Genomic DNA, 7,868 nt, shown 5'->3' on the forward strand with positions numbered 1-7,868 from the left:
AAGTGTTACAATTACATCTCATGTATACAATGATAATGAAATGAAAACAATGTAAATACTATTCTTTGAAATGATAACTGTTAATATAATATCAGGGAAAATTACTCACAATTATGATTTTTTTGCCCTTTCAAAAAATAGATTTCTACCAAAATACTATAGTATATTATAGTAAAATTACAATAGAAAAATGTAGCAAAATTACTCTAGTAAATACTATAGTGTTTTTGAACCATACTATAGTAAATGTACTACAGTAAACTGTATTAAAAGTACTGTAGTAATTTATAGTAATCTAACTATAGAAAATTAAGTAAAATTACTCTAGTAAATACTATAATGTTTTGTAACGATACTACAATAAATATACTACAGTAAACTGTATTAAAATACTATAGTAATTTATAGTAATCTAACTATAGGAAATTAAGTAAAATTACTCTAGTAAATACTATAGTATTTTGAACCATACTATAATAAAGTAAACAGTATTAAAATACTGTTGCAATTTATGGTAAACTTACTATAGGAAATGTAAAATTTCTCTAGTAAATATAGTATACTACAATACAAACTAAAGTATACTATGGTACTTACTACAGTTTATCAGTTTACTATAGTTAATACTATGGTATGTGTAGTAAACTAAATACTATAATATCCTATAGTATACTACAATACACTATAGTTTACTGTAGTAAGAACTAAAGTATACTATGGTACTTACTACAGTTATCAGTTTACTATAGTTAATACTATGGTATGTGTAGTAAATACTATAATATACTATAGTATACTACAATACACTATAGTTTACTGTAGTAAGAACTAAAGCAGGGGTCACCAAAGTGGTGCCCGCGGGCACCAGGTAGCCCGCACAGAGTCTGTGAGGTGCCCGCCAAAGCACATTCTATTAATAGTCTCAACTGTATTATGTAATCATTACATATTTTTTTTATATTAGCTTGGCTTGGTTTACGTATGTTAACATTTTAAACAATACAAAAAAACATAAACAAGTAAAATAAAATAAAATAAACAAGTAAAGCAAAAAAGTTTTAAGTAGACTATATCAAAAAGTAGCCCTCCAGATTTTTTTATCCATTATTGTAGCCCTTGCTCATAAAAAGGTTGGAGACCCCTGAACTAAAGTATACTATGGTACTTACTACAGTTTATCAGTTTACTATAGTTAATACTATGGTATGTGTAGTAAATACTATAATATACTATAATTTACTACAGTTTACTATTGTATAGTAAATACTAAAGTATACTACAGTATTTTTTATGTGGTTATGCATTGATGCATAATGCATAGATGAAGGATGATGTACAAACAAATTTTAAGTGTTCATTTGTAGCATACATGTGTGTGTTGATTGTGTAAAAAAATGATTCATCTAGCTTAAATATTTTTTGAATGATAGAGCCAAAGCCAAAAAGCGTTACGCACTCCCCTACAGAGAGATATCAATTTGAAGATTAAAGCGAGAGAGATTTTGTACAGTATGGAAGATGAACTCTGCTGAGCATGAATGATGGATTTTCTAGAAATCTCTCCAGATAATTCCCTCTCCGCTCACTAGTGGTTACAGCCTCTATTTATGCCCATAAGTACCCGAGAGAGCGTGTAAGGGTCTCTGTGGTGTAAATCTCTGTCAATATGCCCCACTTCCACTTACACATTACTGAGATGAACTCGAGGAATAACACAAGCCTGAGATGACAACGTGGAAATCCTTTATTATCAGCGGTTTTATTCTGGGACTCTTGTATTCTTCACAATGTGAAAGTTGTGTCGGTGAGTGTTTTAAGAAGATTAAGATATTATAGAGTTGATGTTCAGTGTTGAAGTGTGCATGTGTTTGTGTTTAGCAGGTAATGTCAGTTTGTCAGTATCTGTCAGCACAAACTCGACTCTGCTGGTTAACTGGACCAGTGGAAGTATTCAGACAAACCAGTGTGCATTGCTCATATCAACAGAGGGAAGACAAGAAATTTACATACACCTTTTACCAAGGTTTTATATTTGTTTATTTATAGTGAATCAGTTATTAGGAGATATAAATCACGGAAATGATCTCTTTTACTTTAGGTCTGGATCTCTCCTCCTGAAAAACATCACAGAAAATTGCAAACACTTTTTCTTATGCACCTGTTTCACACAATCTCAGGGACTCTTGTGCTCACAGAACATAAGCATTGTGACAGGTACATCATGATAATGAATAAAGTTTTTTATCTTTACTATCATGCTAACCTTCAGTGATGTTTATGTAACGCAATATCTGAGTGCAAGGATGCTTGTGTAAATAATTGTAACCACACTTAAAATGGAAATTCTGTCATCATTTTCTTTATTTTGATGAACACAAAAGAAGATATTTTGATAAATGATGGAAAGCACACAGCTGACGGTACGTATTGAATTTCATCATATTTGTTTTCCTATTATTTAAGTCAATGGTTATAATCAGCTGTGTGCTTAACATCATTTATCAAAATATATTTTTTTGTGTTAATCAGAATAAAGAAATTCATACAGATTTAGTACAACATGAGGATGAAAAATACGGAGCCTCTAAGAGGACATGGAGCAAAAATTAAATGAAGTTTAGTTTTGCGTGCGCACGAGATAGTTTCACGTTCAAACGCAAAACTAAACTAAACTTTATTTAATTTTTGTGAAAACTATCCAAAAATTAGTTTTTTGTGAAACTACCGCATGCACACGTGAAACTATCGCGTTTAGTTTTGCGTGTGCACATGAAACTTTTGCGTGCGCACGTGAATCTTTCGCTCTCACATGCACATGCGATAGATTCATGCACACGCAAAACTAAACTCGATAGTTTGACGTGCGCATGCGGTAGTTTCACAAAAAACTAATTTTGTGATTTTAATTTAATAATTTTCACAAAAATTAAATAGAATTCAATAAAGTTTAGTTTAGTTTTGCGTGCGCACACGATATAGATTCACTTGCGCACGCGAAACTAAACGCGATGGATTCACGTGTGCACACGGTAGATTCACGTGAGCACCCAAAACTAAACTAAACTTTATTTAATTTTTGTGAAAACTATCACAAAATTAGTTTTTTGTGAAACTACCGCATGCGCACGTGAAACTATCGCGTTTAGTTTTGCGTGTGCACATGAAACTTTTGCGTGCGCACGTGAATCTTTCGCTCTCACATGCACACGCGATAGATTCATGCACACGCAAAACTAAACTCGATAGTTTGACGTGCGCATGCGGTAGTTTCACAAAAAACTAATTTTGTGATTTTAATTTAATAATTTTCACAAAAATTAAATAGAATTCAATAAAGTTTAGTTTAGTTTTGCGTGCGCACACGATATAGATTCACTTGCGCACGCGAAACTAAACGCGATGGATTCACGTGTGCACGCGGTAGATTCACGTGAGCACGCAAAACTAAACTAAACTTTATTTAATTTTTGTGAAAACTATCACAAAATTAGTTTTTTGTGAAACTACCGCATGCGCACGTGAAACTATCGCGTTTAGTTTTGCGTGTGCACATGAAACTTTTGCGTGCGCACGTGAATCTTTCGCTTTCGCGTGCACACGCGATAGATTCATGTGAGCACGCGATAGATTCACATGCACACGCAAAACTAAACTCGATAGTTTCACGTGCGCATGCGGTAGTTTCACAAAAAACTAATTTTGTGATTTTAATTTAATAATTTTCACAAAAATTAAATAGAATTCAATAAAGTTTAGTTTAGTTTTGCGTGCGCACACGATAGATTCACTTGCGCACGCGAAACTAAACGCGATGGATTCACGTGTGCACGCGATAGTTTCACATGAGCATGCGATAGATTCACGTGAGCACGCAAAACTAAACTTTAAAAATAAATTCTCCACATGAAGGTTTCGTGTGAGCATATAAAAGTTTCACGTAAGCACATGAAACTAAACTTTTGATTTTTTTACCCCAATGTCACTTTAGGGGCTCAAAAAAGACAGATTTTTTTGGGTGAACCATCCCTTTAATACATTATAATAATGAAAAATTCATTAACTGTTTAAAGATTGCAGTATATATTAATTTAAGATGAAACAGTGATTAAGTAAATATTATAAATTGTGTTCATAAATATTAAAATATTCAATGCATTAGATTGTGAACTATAAAGAAATACATTATAAATACATTTGCAATACATAATTTTTTGAAAATAAAGTGAAGTTATGTATCTGTGGTAGCCCTTAAGATATATTTATGATAAATAAATCTTGTATGATCATCTTTTTTTCTGATAAAGGTGCCATTTCTCCAGCACCTCTGATCCTGGCCGCTGATAATTTATCTTCTGACAGTAACATTAACATGTAAGTTTACATTTCTCACATTCACCTGTATGTATAACTAAAGTAAGAATTCATTCTTAAAGTGACAGTTCACCCAAAAATAATTTCATTTACTCACATTTACATCTAAACTGATCAGAAGCACCATTGACTTCCATAGTAAGAGAAAGAATAGAAGTGAATGGGGCCTCTGATCGGTTTGGTTTTAAACAGTCCTTAAAATATCTTCTTTTGTGTTAATCAGAACAAAGAAATTCATACAGGTTTGTAACAACAGAAGAGTGAGTAAATGATGACAGAAATTTAATTTTTGGGTGAACTATCCCTTTAAGACTTTACTATTTTTGTCTCCCTGTGTGAATCACCACCAGATGGCAACATGATACTGGAACATGTGATCTGAAACATTTCAACAAGAACATGTTAGGCCACATTATATATGCATTAACTCCTGAGCTGACTTTTTTATATTTCTTTTTGTAATATATATTCTCTAATTTGTAAGTCATTTTGGATAAAAGTGTCTGCTAAATGAATAAATATATCATACGAATTCTTTCAAATGAAATTCACTGATACAATTCTTTATTTTTCATGAATGAATCATTCTTTAGAAGTGATTCTTTTTATTGGTTCAGCTGAACTGACTCGCAAAGCTTTTTTAGCTTGACTTAAGAAGAAATCTTTATTTTGAAATATTAATTTGGGTTCAGGTTTTTTATTATATTGCACTTTTTTTTAAATATTTATTTTAATTATTTATTTATTTTTAATTAATTTAATTATTTTAAAGCTGAATATGACAGATGAATATTTTATACATTTAATGTATGCTATTGATCATATTTCTCAACATATATTAAATTGAATTAATTTTCATCCCCTGAACAGTAAAGGTGAGTCAATAAAACTTCTGTTTTCCTTTTACATCACTTTGTTTTTACTTACAGAAATCTGTATTTATACCCTTCACTCCTTATGAGTCACCCTGTTTATAATCGTTTTTATTTTAAGAGCGTAGCTGTGCATCAAAGCCTGTTTTCAAAAGAGAAAAGTCATTCTGTGGGTTGTAAACAAAATATGGCGTATTCATGCTCTTCTCTAAATGTTTAGGTAAGAGAGTTAGGGTTTGTTTTGATTCATCTAAACAGGAAACAGTCTCTTGAGGGAATCGTGCTGTGTGATTGGATACTAAAATCCCCTCTCTGATGTTTTCGTAGATATCTTACAAGTAGTCGATTGAAAATTCCCAAATGTATTTTCATCTGCTTTCTTTCCTGGAAAAGCAATGTCACTTGTTATACTGGAACTTGCCTCATTAAATGGCCACGTTGTTGACACGTAATTAAATGGCATTTATGCATTATTCATCTTCTCGTCCAATCAGAGCGAGCGACATCTGTGTTTGGACACGTGGGAGTTGTTTATTCGAATGCTGATGAGGTTTAAAACTCACAGCCACCCAAAAATAACCTCGTGACCCGTGATGCTGCGTCTGTCATGAGCTCCACTTACTCACGCTCGTCTGTGGACAGCACCTGCCGCTGGATCATGATTTATTCCAGAAAGCTTTGTTCCTCCTACAAACAACCGTCATCCTCTCACAGAGGTCACTTTTGTTTATAAACATCAGATGTTGGGCTTGTTATTAACCACGTTCGGTGGGTTTAAAGAGATTTTTTTAAGCAATTTTATAACCATTCCAGTCATGATGCAATCAACGATGCTTAAAGGGACAGTTCACCCAAAAAAATCTGTCATCATTTATTCACCCTCATGTATTCATTTTTTTTTTGTTCTGCTGACAAATGAATTTTGTACCAAAGCATTTTTTCATTTTTCATTTTTGGGAGAACTATCCCTTTAAATACACTCAATGGAGAGCTCAGCTGCTTCATATGCAATGGTTGACATATACATATAAAGCTATAAAAGCAATGCATGTATCATTAGTTATAATAATTTATTTATTAATGGATTTAAAAAGAAAAGAAGTTTTAATTGCAGATCTGATTTGATGATCTTTGTAAGTTGCTTTGGATAAAAGCATCTGCTAAATGCCTAAATGTAAATGTGTAATTCTAAGACACTTTTGACGTCTCTTCTGAAACTGACAGAAGATACATGCAAGAAAAGAAAAGCGAACAACTTCGGCAAAACTCCTCATTAAACCTTTATGTATTAAAGGTGCAGTGTGTAAATTTTTGCTGCATCTGGTGGTGAGTTTGCGCATTGCAACCAACATCGTCTGAGACGACAAAGTTAAAAATAATTTGTCCATTAAGGGTTTCTGTAGAAACATGGCGGCACAAAATGGCGACTTCAATGTAAGGGGACCCTTGGTGTATGTAGATAAAAACATCTTAATCTAAGGTAATAAAAACATAACGGGGCATTATGAAAGGTCTTTATACACGCCTGATCATATAGTTTTGTATAATATTTTGCATTTATGTCAAGAGATCCTTCTAAAAAATTACACACTGCACCTTTAACACTTGGTCAGGAGGTGAATAGATTTTATTATGGGAACGTTATGCTCTTCATTCATTTTATTATTAATGTATTAACTTTATTGTCCCCTCCAAAAAAATGTTTGCATGCAACATTATTTGGAGGACCCCCAATAATACCATCATGGACCCCTGAGGGTCCCCGGACCACCTGTTGAAGATCCATGCGATATGTTGTAATGATGGTGAATTGTGTGTTTGCAGGAAATGGTTAAACAGTGGTGTGTTTGGGACGACTGTAGCCACATGCGTGATTCTTCTGATCTACATTATATACAGAAGATGGACTGGAAACGGCATTGTTAGACTGCGCCTGAGATAGAAAGAGATTGGCCTTGGACTCGATAAACAAAATAAATCATTTCCTGAGTAGATTAAGATAATATTTTTTCACCAACATTTAATTCAACCATCAGTATATTTATGTATCATTAATATATGAAATAATATGAAAATGGTTGATGTAATGAGTTATGTATTGTTGATTGATAAAACATTTACTGTAACATTTAAAGTAAACACAAAATTTGCTGTCCTGTTTATCTGTGAAAGGACAAAATCATTGATCAAGTTAAAAAAGCACCAAATCCAGTATTCAAGCAACAATTCGTTGGATATGAAGGTCATTTTTTGCACTTTAGGTAGTTTATGTTTCTGGTTTTATGAGCTAATAAATCAGTTTTTGGGCAAACAATTCAAAGCATGAAAACACACTTGAACATTATCTAGTACAGATAGTGTGGTTGTTTACTTTCATTGGTTGTAAAAGCAAATGCAATTGTTTGTTTCTTAAGATTTGTTTTTTTATAGCAAATGTTTCAAATTAAGAGCAAATTAAGGGTCGTGTGCTTTCAGCTCTTAATAGATGTGCTCAAAATAACCGTGATTAAACACGAAGCCTGTATCTCTGTCCCGGATCTATTAAACACAAAAATACAGATAAAAAAGATAAAAATAACTGCTTTTACATTTAAAATATTTAAATTTGGGCTAGTTGTCACTCTT

The 7,868-nt window shown here is 32.6% G+C and overlaps 1 long non-coding RNA gene across 1 annotated transcript; it reads left to right on the forward strand.

The window, feature by feature from the left end:
• The first annotated feature begins 1,426 nt into the window (after positions 1 to 1,426).
• Positions 1,427 to 7,297, forward strand: LOC141369213 (uncharacterized). Its single transcript, XR_012372791.1, has 4 exons — positions 1,427 to 2,023; positions 2,099 to 2,214; positions 4,305 to 4,371; positions 7,068 to 7,297. It is a non-coding gene; the product is annotated as an uncharacterized lncRNA (long non-coding RNA).
• Positions 7,298 to 7,868: the final 571 nt, after the last annotated feature.

This window comes from Misgurnus anguillicaudatus, chromosome 12, assembly GCF_027580225.2.
Source record: "Misgurnus anguillicaudatus chromosome 12, ASM2758022v2, whole genome shotgun sequence".
In the NCBI taxonomy this organism is placed as follows: Eukaryota; Metazoa; Chordata; class Actinopteri; order Cypriniformes; family Cobitidae; genus Misgurnus; species Misgurnus anguillicaudatus.